Source organism: Rhodnius prolixus, unplaced genomic scaffold, assembly GCF_049639745.1.
Source record: "Rhodnius prolixus isolate KJV_2025 unplaced genomic scaffold, Rpr scaffold_11, whole genome shotgun sequence".
Lineage (NCBI taxonomy): Eukaryota > Metazoa > Arthropoda > Insecta > Hemiptera > Reduviidae > Rhodnius > Rhodnius prolixus.
Genome location: NW_027411625.1, coordinates 3849449 through 3862461, shown reverse-complemented (window position 1 = coordinate 3862461; position 13013 = coordinate 3849449). Strand labels below are relative to the sequence as shown.

Genomic DNA, 13013 nt, shown 5'->3' with positions numbered 1-13013 from the left:
TAGGGGTGTCTTTGGTGAGTATTTGTTCGTGTTGTTAGATTGGGATAACCTCAGGGATGACAAGACGCCTTGAAGAAGCGGGATAGTTCACTTTCCCAGCAGATTGAGAAGTTTGAAATCGAAATTTATTTACTACTTATTTATTAGATTATAACATAACATTGCCATGTTTGCAGGAATTCCTACATTGCCATGCTTGCATGAATTCCAACATTGCCATGCTTGCATGAATTCCTACATTGCCATGCTTGCATGAATTCTTACATTGCCACGCTTGCTTGAATTCCAACATTGCCATGCTTGTATGAATTCCTACATAGCCATGCTTGCATGAATTCTTACATTGCCATGCTTGCATGAATTCCAACATTGCCATGCTTGCATGAATTCCTACATTGCCATGCTTGCATGAATTCTTACATTGCCACGCTTGCATGAATTCCAACATTGCCATGCTTGCATGAATTCGTACATTGCCACGCTTGCATGAATTCCAACATTGCCAAGCTTGCATGAAGTCCTACATTGCCATGCTTGCATGAATTCCAACATTGCCATGCTTGCATGAATTCCTACATTGCCATGCTTGCATGAATTCTTACATTGCCACGCTTGCATGAATTCCAACATTGCCATGCTTGTATGAATTCCTACATTGCCATGCTTGCATGAATTCTTACATTGCCACGCTTGCATGAATTCCAACATTGCCAAGCTTGCATGAATTCCTACATTGCCACGCTTGCATGAATTCCAACATTGCCAAGCTTGCATGAATTCCAACATTGCCATGCTTGTATGAATTCCTACATTGCCATGCTTGCATGAATTCCAACATTGCCATGCTTGCATGAAGTCCTACATTGCCATGCTTGCATGAATTCCAACATTGCCATGCTTGCATGAATTCCTACATTGCCATGCTTGCATGAATTCTTACATTGCCACGCTTGCATGAATTCCAACATTGCCATGCTTGTATGAATTCCTACATTGCCATGCTTGCATGAATTCTTACATTGCCACGCTTGCATGAATTCCAACATTGCCAAGCTTGCATGAATTCCTACATTGTCTACAAAAATATAAAATTAATTAGTAAAAACCCGAGTTTTGAAACATCTTACCTAAATAATTTAGTCTGTTTATTAAAGCAACTTTGTATGATGATAGCATTGCTTACTAGTAATTTCCCATTGGATGAAGCTGCTGGTGCGAGCATTGGCACCGCGTTAAATATAGAAGCAGCTCGGTTTATTTATATACAAAGCTACAGTTTGCTTTGTCAATCACTTAATTGAATCTGTTAATATAATATTCTTTTAAATGCATGCAACTTGGTGTAGAAAAAAAAAATACGACTTTTTCTTGGCGTAGTTTACACTATACAAAAATATATTGAAACTTAGAATTTATACCATAATGACTTCAATGTTTTACATGTTTACTGCAATATTCTTGAAGAGCATGTACAATACAGCTTCTTTTGAGCCTCATTACTGAAAAACCATTGTTCTCTTTTTTAAAAAAAAGTTGTACATCTCAAGTCCTAAGTTCAAATACAACTGTTGGCGGCTGTCTAGATCTTACAACTTCAACTCGAAATTTTTTGGGAACACAGTTCATACATTACAAAATAAGAACGCTTCTGGTGTCATCTAGGTGGTCACCTTCGCCAGAGTATGTGCCAGGGTGGTGAGTTTAAAGAAGGAAGATAACCTTACTAGCTTGCTACCTGATAGATCCATTCCTAAAATATAATACTCGTAGAATACTTCTAAGTGCAATCTCCACCAACTGCCTTTAAGTCATAAATACTTTTAGCGGGAGTTGGCCCGCCGGCTGTAGTTTGCCCATTAAAATTTACTGATGAAGCCTCACCATCTCCTCTCCCAAAATTGCCCTTAATCGGGATTGAAAAAATGTTTCGATTGAAAATTATAGATCTAATGAAAAAATCGATATACTGCTTCCAGATAACCAATTTTTACCAAATTCTTATCGTAGCCTCTTTTGATAGTACAGCAAATTAGAACTACATACGATACATCGTACATATCTCCGATGTTTTTTGCTTCTGAGTTTTGGTGGATAGATACAAACCCAGAGAAAATGAAACAAACTTGTCTTTTTGTTCTGTGGTAGTATCTCTCAAGGACAATGAAATAAATCTGTGGCTTGGTGCAAGAAGTGCCAATGTCAGATTTTGGTAAAAATGAGTAAAAAAAAAATCTGTTTTGATATATTAACCATCAGAATTTTTCTTGCAAGGAGTGCCGAAGTCGATTTCAAAGTAGTAACTGAGTTACTAAAACTTACTAGTGCCAATGTCAAAATTTAGCATCAATATCCCCCCCCCCCCCCAGGTAAACCAAAGAGGACGTACACTCGTAATCCATTTTTTTTTTTACATTGGCACTTCTTGCACCAAGCCACAGAAATATATTAAATATAAGAATTTAAACGTAAGCTCTGTGTGCTAAACCGGTCAACTTTTTACACATTTTTTACTAAATATTTAACAATAGTGATTATTGGAGGCGCCGCGGTAGCCGAGCGGGTTAAGAGGCGATACCAGTAAAGCTATGTATTGTGGTACTGGGTTCGATTCCCAGTCTTAGGCCTTGGATTTTATTTAATAATTAATAAAAGAAATTTACAGTAAAGTATGTTTACTAGTCACCTTCGTCCACGACACCTAATTGGTAGTTGGACGTAAAGTCCCGCCTGAAAAAATAGGCAATTACTTTACCTTTTTAGTAATTATTGGGCTATAATTAACTATTAAATCAAATAATTATAAATATTATTAAACAACAGTTGACTTCATCTTTGTGGAGCTGCATTAAATATACAATTCAGTTTTAAATGTTGTTATTATAGTTTTATTGATTAAAAATGGCGGTAAAGAGTTCCAGAATGAAGAGGATTGTTCTGAATTGAGAAATATACAACTGAGTCAACACTTTGTAGAAAAGTCAACACTTTTCTAGTGTTTCTAAGATCTAACTTGGCCCTTATTGCTGAACATATCAAATAAATATTGAGGGTGTTGATTCCTGAAGAGCTTGTACAAATTGTTACCAAGGAAATATTTCTGTACTTTACATTCAGCTAACCAAGAAGTATGAAATATGAAGGTAATATGTTCATCCCTTCTTAGATTCAAAATAAAACCAAACAAAGGAATTCAGAGATGTTTCACCAACGAACAGTAATCAAGGTAAGGAAATACTAAATTTGCGACCTGCTGTTTTCGTAGTGAAATGGGCAGAATGTTTTTTATTATTATTATATTTAAGTTGGTACAACTTTTTTGAAATTTCGTTTAAAAATGTCGCTAACTTGATTATTCCATGATAAAAGTGTTGCTGATTGTGACATATATGGCACATCGCAGTTACTTTGTTTTATTATTTATTTTTTTCTCGCAATCGTGTTATTTCCTATTTTACATTTTAATAACGGAAATAAAATAAAAATGAGACAAAATACAGTTAAAAGTTGGTAGTGAAAAGTGGGTTGGTACACGTGTGAAGCATGTGGTACAGGTTGTACGCACAATACTTACTGATAACATTCAGCACGCTGACAGTTCGAGAAGTTCGGCCGGGCATCGTGTAAATATGGTTTGCCTATCTACTTTTTGTACCTGTGTGCTACCCATGTCAGGTCCGCCAACTGGTATACACACTATGAATATGTTGACAAAAAAAAAAAAAATTATTTCGTCACTATGTCTGCGCACAGATACCCATCACTTCCGTTACTATGTTCTGCGCGTAACAAACTCATGACTTCCGGCTCTCAATTCAAACTTAAGTTGGCATACTTTTTTTTAAAAAAAAATAATAATTATCACTGTAAAGCTAAATAAATACAAAATTCTACGCGTCACATTATGCATACCACGCCCCCTTAACTTGAGAGTGTATTTGTAAATTTCTACTACTTTTCGTGAATGTGCTAAGCGTTGCATTTTATCTAATACGTAGTTACTTGAAAAAATACGTATTTAGACAGTTTTTTGCAATGTGTATAATTCTACACATTTTATAAATGTCTATTGTGAAAACAAAAAGCTTATAAAATAATGAATTGTTCAGAGTTGTTTAACAGTTTTAAGAATCCTGATTTCAATAGTAATATAAATCAAAGAAATTAAGTGACATTCTAATTATAATTCTGAATAAAATAAATGTAAATTAAACGGCAAAAATCAAAAAATTAAATATTTAAACTTGTAACAAGTAAAAAATAAACAACAGACGATAGGGTAAGGATTAGCTATGCGATTAGCGTATTGGATTCCCACGCGGAGGTCCTGGGATCGAATCCCAGCTGCTGACACTTAGATTTTCTATTCCTAGGAGCTTCTTTACAGCTCATTGCCCATCACCGGACAGTATTGTTTGTAACGAGAGAACCCAGTCAGGCCGGCAGTGTACTGAAAAAAAGCTCTAGGCGCCAATAACCTCAAATGTTGATGCGCCTTAAATCATAAGTAAATAAATAAGTAAAATAATAATAGGCTAGCCTTAGATTTACTCGTCCTAGGAGCTGCTTACAGCTCACTGTTCAGTGATCGGCTTGCCCTGGCAGATTTCATGAATTACGATTGAAAATTCAGTCACATTTACATTTAATGGTTCGGCCTGCTACTCGTGTAAGAATAAGAAAAATTATTTCTCCTTAAAGATCGAAGTAAATCTCTTCCTTTTAAAGGTGAGGATGTTCTGTAAGTGATATCCCCTACCTTAACTCTTATTCTAGATGGACAGCTGGTTGTAGCATTACTCTAGTGGTGGAAGAATTGATATTTGGGTTCATAGTGACTTAAATTGTTCATTTTTCTACCTCAAAAACACGAACATACGAGATCATGAAGAATGATGTAACATCGAAGCAGAATTAAAGGAGAAGCTTTAAGGAACTATCGAACTTTTTCAAAGCCTACTTTGACAGAAAATCCATTTGTCTTTTTTCTTCAAGATGAAGTCACTTTCTAAAGAAAGCATTGTTAAAGCATACTTTAAAAGAAAATCCATTCGTCTTCCTTCTTCAAGATGAAATCTCTTTCTAAAGAAAGCATTGTCAAAGCCTTCTTTAACAGAAAATCATGAGTAGTATCATCCACAATTAAGAGAATATCATCACCAATACACAGCCATCCATTAATACAAATGGCGGAACAAAAACCTTGATCAAAAAAAATCATAACGCGCGATGTAAATATTTTGGCTTGTATCAGTTTTACACGCCTTTTTTTCATAAACATCCGCCATTTGCACACGTCAGCAATTAGCTGCAGCTGCCTATATAATAATAAACTTAAGTCACCTTGTTCATGGACCTCAAAATTATATTTTAGTAGAGAAAAGTACAGTGGTACAAGCAGACTAAAATTTTGAATCAGTTTCATAAATTTCTTTATGAATGTATCTCAGTAATTTTGAATATTTATTTAATAATATATTATACAGAAGGCTCGGAAGAATGGGCTGCAGTATCTATTACATCAGCAATTAACTTATTGAACTGAAAAACGTTAAAACAATGGCGATAGGTGACAATAAAATGTGTAGGAGGCAAGCCTACAAAGCAGAATTCAGTTTTTCGCTGATATTTCTAACATCGAGGCAGAATTAAAGGTTAAGCTTTAAGAAATCATCTAACTTCTTCAAGATGAAGTCTCTTTCTAAAGAAAGCATTGTGAAAGCCTACTTTAAAAGAAAATCCATTCGTCTTTCTTCTTCAAGATGAAATCTCTTTCTAAAGAAAGCATTGTCAAAGCCTTTCTTTTGAAAGTGAATACTTTAAATCCAGCAAAAATGACAATTTGCAATCCAAATTTGATGCATAGTCCAAGCCTGACAAATAATTAATATATTTTTATTAACTTAAGGTAAAACAAAGCCATATGTACAAGTATTATTTTTGAAAGTCAAATTTTTGCCCAACCTAAATCAATATTAACACTAGATGGAAATACTCCATAATTTATCAGATTATTTATATTTATAAATAAAATATGAGCCAGCTCACTAAGAGCTTTACACATTTGTGATACACATTCCAAATGAAATTCTTGATACAGTCTTGGTTTCAGTCTTCTTGAAGCTGTAGGCTCGCCAAGGTGATAATGAGATGGCAGAATGTGAAGGGTGAGGAAGAAGTAGTCTGTTAGTTTGGTCATTTGAGTGTGAATGGCTTGAATGTCCAGTTCTCCCAGTATTTGTGGGTTCCCAGTAAACCATGGGTGGGTCCAGTAACCACTGAACGAGTGGCTATTCCGTAGTACTTTATTTTGGAAAAGTCAGCAGGATGCAAAGAATCCATTCTTTTTTAATCACTTTAAGATACACTTCCCTACTTCCTTTACATTCACTTCCAAACTTTCTTTTCTTAAAAAGTCACTTCCAGTTCTTTAATAATCACTTCCAGATCTTTAAGAATCACTTCCAAATTTTCTTTTCTTAAAAAGTCACTTCCAGCTCTTTAAGTATCACTTCCAGATCTTTAAGAAACACTTCCAGTACTTTAAGAATCACTTCCAGTTCTTTAAGAATCACTTCCAAATTTTCTTTTCTTAAAAAGTCACTTCCAGCTCTTTAAGAATCACTTCCAGATCTTTAAGAATCACTTCCAAATTTTCTTTTCTTAAAGAGTCACTTCCAGCTCTTTAAAAATCACTTCCAGATCTTTAAGAATCACTTCCAGTTCTTTAAATCACTTACACACTTTCTTTTCTTAAAAAGTCACTTACATTTCTTTAAGAATCACTTTTAAACTTCCATCAATTCCACAATGCTAAACATCTTTATACTTAAAAATTCCAGGACTATATAATAGAATGAAAAGAAGAGTAGACCTAGTTTAATACTTGAGAACTGCACATTTAGATATGCCTTCAAATCATAAGTAATTCTATTATAGAAAAAAATTTCTTAAACTTATTTGTTTATTTACGTGGTTTTTGACATGAAATTCATTTCTATTTGCTCAGATTTGTTTCTATATTTTGTTTGCTCAATTTACAATGGAATAATAAATTTTACTACTTTTGGGAGGACATAATCTGAAACAAAAACGAAGCAAGCACAATTACTACAAAACAGTAAAATAACAGACACGTGTCCCACTAGCTTTCTGCCAGGCGCGAAACCAGATTGCGAAGAGGCATATAGTCCTACTGAATCGATAAGTTTCTCGTATACAATACCAACATCGATACTTCTCTTGCAATATCTGGTATTGTATAATCGATACTTTTATCCTAATATACTTTAGTATTCAAACTTATGTATGTATGGTTTTTTTTTGTTTTTGTAAAGAGGGGTGAAGTTGATTGCCTGCTTGTTGTGCCCCCTGCGTAATCTAAACGGTCATCAGAGCACCAACCTGAATGGGATAAGCCATCAGACTGCCTCAAGAAGTAGGAGTTGACCGCGTTTAAACTCTGAAGGAGCTCAGGGCAAGTGTAAAGGCCTAAAAGAGGCAATCCCGTCCATTACACTGTTCTGTGAGCAAATACCCTCACATCTCCAAAATCAAACCGATTAGAAGAATCAAGAAAAGGAAAACCAGACTCTCTTTTATGGCAACGACTTGGCGAGGAAATGGAACTTGGAACATGAGAGGTACCTCTACATCGCAAGGTACATGAGGTGGGGACTAAGTCATTAATTTGTTTATTTACGTGGTTTTTGACATGAAATTCATTTCTTGAGAAGTTTTTAGAATTTGTCTTATTTTCATTCGTATGTCGCTTATAAAAGACTGGGCCTCAGTAGAATGTCTAATAGCGAATAATCCGCAAATCTAATACGAGTAATTAGCTGGCAAAATACCTTACCATCCACCACTTCTGTTCTTTTAGTTAATGAACTGCTTCAAAGTAAAAAGCTTTTTCATTTTACTTATGGATAGAAGATTTTTTTTTCAAACGGCTCAAATGCATTTCATGCTTAAACGGTTGATCTGAGCAAAAAATCGTAGAGGAAACAATTTGTTGCCCGTCATCTCTAGTTTCAGATAAGGTGCCTTGATTTTAGATTCCTGCCCGCATACGCGGCAGACGCGCGTCCAAAAGTAAGGGTTCGCAGTTGACCCCATTTTCATATACACAGTTTTAAAGAGTATAAAAAGTTATGAAAGAAACCGGAAACCGCAATTCGATATCTTCAAAATTAAAGGTGCTAGACCATTTCAAAATCTGATATTTATTAATCATATTTCAATTTTTTACTTGTTATCAAAGAGAAAGAAGAGCACGCGGTCATTTTTATGTATTTTTTCATCCCCTTTCTACTGAAAATATTGCCTAGGCTGTAAAGCTAGTGTTTTTCTTAATATCGGGAAATAAGTAGTTTTCCGAGTGATTTTTCTAAGAAAAATCAAATGTTAGGAGCTTTAGATGTTCTCAAGCATACACAAAATGGCTACAAAATAATTTTACACCTGTTACAAACAAGAAGGTTTAACAATTATTCGGTAATTTTGGGAGAGTTGCGTTTACTAAAAAAAATTGGAAACCTCCTGCCACATATTTAAGTGATCAATATATTTCATGTAAAGGATCAAACTTATTCCTTAATTTATCAAATAATGCACTTTCTCAGCTTGTGAAGCAAGTACTGTGCCTTCAAAGGTGCCTCCTCAGATACAGAGAGCAGTTGATAACCTCCTAGCTAACCTGGCTTGCGAGCCAGAGGAGGCACCTTATTCTGAAACTATAGAGGTGACGGGCAACAAAGTTTACCTCTACCATTTTTCGCTCAGATTAACCGTTTAAGCATGAAATGCATTTGAGCCGTCTTAAAATGAATACCCTGTTATATTTAAAAAATATCGATAATTTTAGTGCTGTCCGTCATAAAAAGAACACTGTCAAAACGGCCGGAAATAAGCAAGAAAAAAGATTCCAATCATTTCCTGATAATCTTCGAAGAATGTGATGTTGACAGGACTTAAAAATATATATTATATTTCTGCTTTGTCTTGCAATAATCTTATTTTGATATTACAGGAATCGCCCATTCTAGTCTAAACTGAAGTTACAAAATGCTTACTGAATGAATGAATGAATGAATGAATGAATCTTTATTGCTTAAAGAGATACAGATCTCATAGCAAGGGTTGACCTTACAAATTTATAAATACAAAAATTATAATACTTTATTACAATAATTAATTAAATATTAGTAAAGAAATAAGATATCAAGTATTATTTAAATTAACTGAGGAGAATAATTTTTTGAGCATAAGTAAAAAATAAAACAAAATAAAATCAGAACAAGATATAGAAAAAATAAATCATAAAATAAAAAATGAAAATAAAAAACACAACTGAATAGTTCTCTGCAATAAAGAAGGTAATCTAACAAAATGCTTACTGTATATTGCAATGTATGGTTGCTTCAAAAGATGAACTTCACTTAACATCTGTAGCCGATTATAATGTGGTTATTTACTGATACTTTATACCATAACTTTTCTAATGAATGATTGATACAAGCAAAAGTATTAAGTTAAAACCATGTTACAAATTTAATTTTAACAATAAATTATTTTACAAAGAAAAAAAAAGGGGTGAATAGGTGAATAAGTTTAACATATTATTCAGTTATACTCTAATTATTTGTGTTCGCCAAAAATTTTTGGACCAAGAAAATCGAATCATGTTCTTAAAATATTGATTTTTAAAAACATTTAATTCATATCTTTAATTGCGCCATTAGTTAGATGAACAATTTTTTCCTGCTTATATTATTCTAAATCTAACTCTGTACTATCAAATTGTAGTCAAATCTTCTATTCTATTCTATTTGATTTATTTTAGGAAAAAAAAAAGTTTAAAATAATTATTTATTTACTTACACATCTGTGGGAAAATCTAGACCAGAACATAAGTCTTGAATTAAGGGTGAATTCGGATTTAGGTCTTGCAGTTCACCACACTAGATACTACTTTAATAACTTGGCTAGTCCTTCAAGAAATTGATGATTTTGGGGGGGGGGGGTTCCTCTTCTTTGATAATCATTAACTTTTTTTCCAATTTTTTAAAATTAAATTGCAAGATAAAAAGCACTATTCCACAAAAATTAAAGATATTTTTAAAAAAATAAAAATAATAATAATCGCGAACAAATTTAACAGGAATATTTTGTGTTCATTTGTTTAAAATTCTATTTTTATTTTTTACGTTTTTAACACTTAACATAATTATTTTTAAAATAAACTAAAATAATAATAACTTTTGTTAAATTTAACACAATATTTTCTGCGTTAATCACAGTGAACAGAGAGGCCCGGCTTTGCACTGGGCCCGTTTCAATCCCCTCTCTAAGACTTCCCTAGTTTATTATTATAAAAGTCGCCGTGTACGGCACGCGCTAGACTGTCTTCACACTAGCGCTTCCGTTAAGCTTCGCATTGCATTTAATCTGGCTAGAATAGAAATCTGATGAGGATAAAACAGTATCTTAACACGATTTACATGATTAAATTTTTTCTTATAACTTGAAATTAGTTTAAAAAATAAAAATAAAGAATGGTTGACTTAATTATTATACATGTTCGCTGTAGTAAAATTTATTATAGCAAGAAAGGTGTCATAGCCCCAAAGAAACCATAGGTCTCCCAAAACCAATCTATATTCTCTGAGCAGTTTCAAACTGATTGATAGATCGGCCTAACACACGTTTTGTCCACGTTTAAGTGATCTCCTTTGGCAACTGTCAAATGTAACAGATCTGCACCTTCCAATCAATTATTTAATCCAGACGTTCTCTCAAGATGAGTTCACCATTGTCCATCTACATATCGAAAGACGAATTAATATAGTATTCTACGAATTGCTTTTTACAAGGAGTGCACTACCTTGGCAGTAATCCTGGATCCTCACCTTGAGATAGCACATCAACATAAAAACAGTTATACCCACTAATTAACAGAAACACACCGCTCTAAAGACCTTATTTTCATTTATTTTGTTCTATAAAGTGGTTTTTCTGTTTGGTTTTATGCACCTATTTTCACATTATTTATGTAAATCTTTTCTTTTTAACTTTTTATATAGCAAAGATGTTTTAATTATTTTGTTCTTTTTATCTTTCTTAATTTTTCAATTTTCAAATAAGTGGATTCAGTCTCATTTACAGACCTTATTTTCATTTATTTTGTTCTATAAAGTGGTTTTTTTGTTTGGTTTTATGCACCTATTTTCACATTATTTATGTAAATCTTTTCTTTTTAATTTTTTATATAGCAAAGATGTTTTAATCATTTTGTTCTTTATCATTTTCAATTTTTCAATTTTCAAACAAGTAGATTTAATCTCATTTACAGACCTAATTTTCTTTTATTCCTTTGATAAAGTAGTTTTTATTTGGTTTTTTTGTTCTTATTCTTATATTATATGTGCAATTTTTTTCTTTGAACCTTTCTATTTACAATGGTGTCATTATTATGTTCTTTTTATCATTTTCAATTTTTCATTTTTCAAACAAGTGGAAGATACACTTCTTTTTTGTACAGCAGCAGTTTTCCCTCTTGATTTATATCCTTCCTGCTCCTTAAATGACTAATGCCCTGACCTCCTGCCACGTCAACGCTCAATCCCTCCTTGCACATTATGATGAATTCCTACAGTATTTCCTTGATAATTTCTATCACATTATAGCAGTTTCCGAAACCTGGCTTAAACCCTACATTCCTTCCTCGCAAGTTTCCATTCCTAATTTCACCTTCTTGCGTTGTGACAGAGAAGACCGTACCGGTGGAGGTGTGGGTCTCTTTGTTCATGATAGCCTGAAGGCTAGACTCCTTGCTCATTCCCCTTCCTCCGAATCCCACCAACCTGAATATATGTTTGTCGAAATATCTTCTCCTCTTTCTTCTTCTCCCCTCCTTTTTGTTGTTGTTTACCGTCCCCCCCGAGTTCCTTTTGACCTATCCTTTGAATCTCTCCTCTTTGAGCTTGTCCCTGCTTACTCTCATATAATCCTTGCTGGCGATTTCAATTCCAATCTGCTTGTCGAGTCCACTGAAATGTTATACCTTACAAATCTTTTCTATTCCTTGAATCTTTATGTAGTTCCTTACTCTCCTACTCATCACACATATTCTTCCGATACCTGGCTTGACCTTTTCATTATAGACTCCCAAGATAAACTTCTGTCCTCGTCGCAGCTCCCTGTATCTTTCCTATCCGCTCACGATCTCATTCAAATAACTTATAATTTACATACCCCACCTTTTGTTCCTAGGACCTTTTCCTTTCGCCATCTTGATTCCCTCTGTTTTGAACCATTAAAAACTGACCTTGAAACCCTTCCTTTCGAAACTTTATTTTATACCGACTCTATTGATACCAAGGTTGAAATCCTAACACATCACCTCCTTAACATCTTAGACTCCCATGCTCCCATTAAAACCTGTCATGTTCGACGTCCTCCTGCACCCTGGCTTACACCGGAGCTCAAGGACATGATGAGGAGAAGAGAGGCAGCCAGGAGGAGGTTTAGACGCACGCGTTCTCCTCATGACTACTCTCTGTATAAGCTCCTGCGTAACCTTACTCTGGCCTCTGTCCGCCGAGCCAAATCCCTTCATATTCACTTATCTCTCTCCAATGCTCCTGATTCCAAATCGAAATGGGCTATCCTTCGTAAGCTTTCCCTCTGTAGATCTAATCGCTCCTGCCCCATTTCAATATCTCCTGATGACCTGAACGTCCACTTCACTTCCTTCTTAACCAATGCCTCTTGTAATGTTCCTGCTCTCATTTTACCCTCCTTTGATCCTAACAATTTTTTTTTCCATCATATTACTCCTGAAGATCTCCTAACCTCAGTTCTGAAATCCCGTACAAATGACTATGGCCCTGACAACATTCCTGTTAAATTAATTAAAGCCTGCCTCCCAGCGATATTGCCAGTCCTTTACCATATTTATAATTTCTCCCTTCAGAATTCTATTTTCCCATCCTGCTGGAAAACAGCCCTAGTCC

At 34.3% G+C, this 13013-nt stretch overlaps 1 protein-coding gene across 1 annotated transcript in view; it reads right to left on the bottom strand.

Annotated features, from left to right (window-relative positions):
- Ca-alpha1D (Ca[2+]-channel protein alpha[[1]] subunit D) overlaps positions 1–10310 on the bottom strand; it is a 438304-nt gene extending 427994 nt beyond the window's left edge. Inside the window, exon 1 of the mRNA XM_074138318.1 lies at positions 9880–10310. The gene's annotated coding sequence lies outside the window, so the exon portion shown is untranslated. The remainder of the gene's footprint in view (positions 1–9879) is intronic.
- Positions 10311–13013: the final 2703 nt, after the last annotated feature.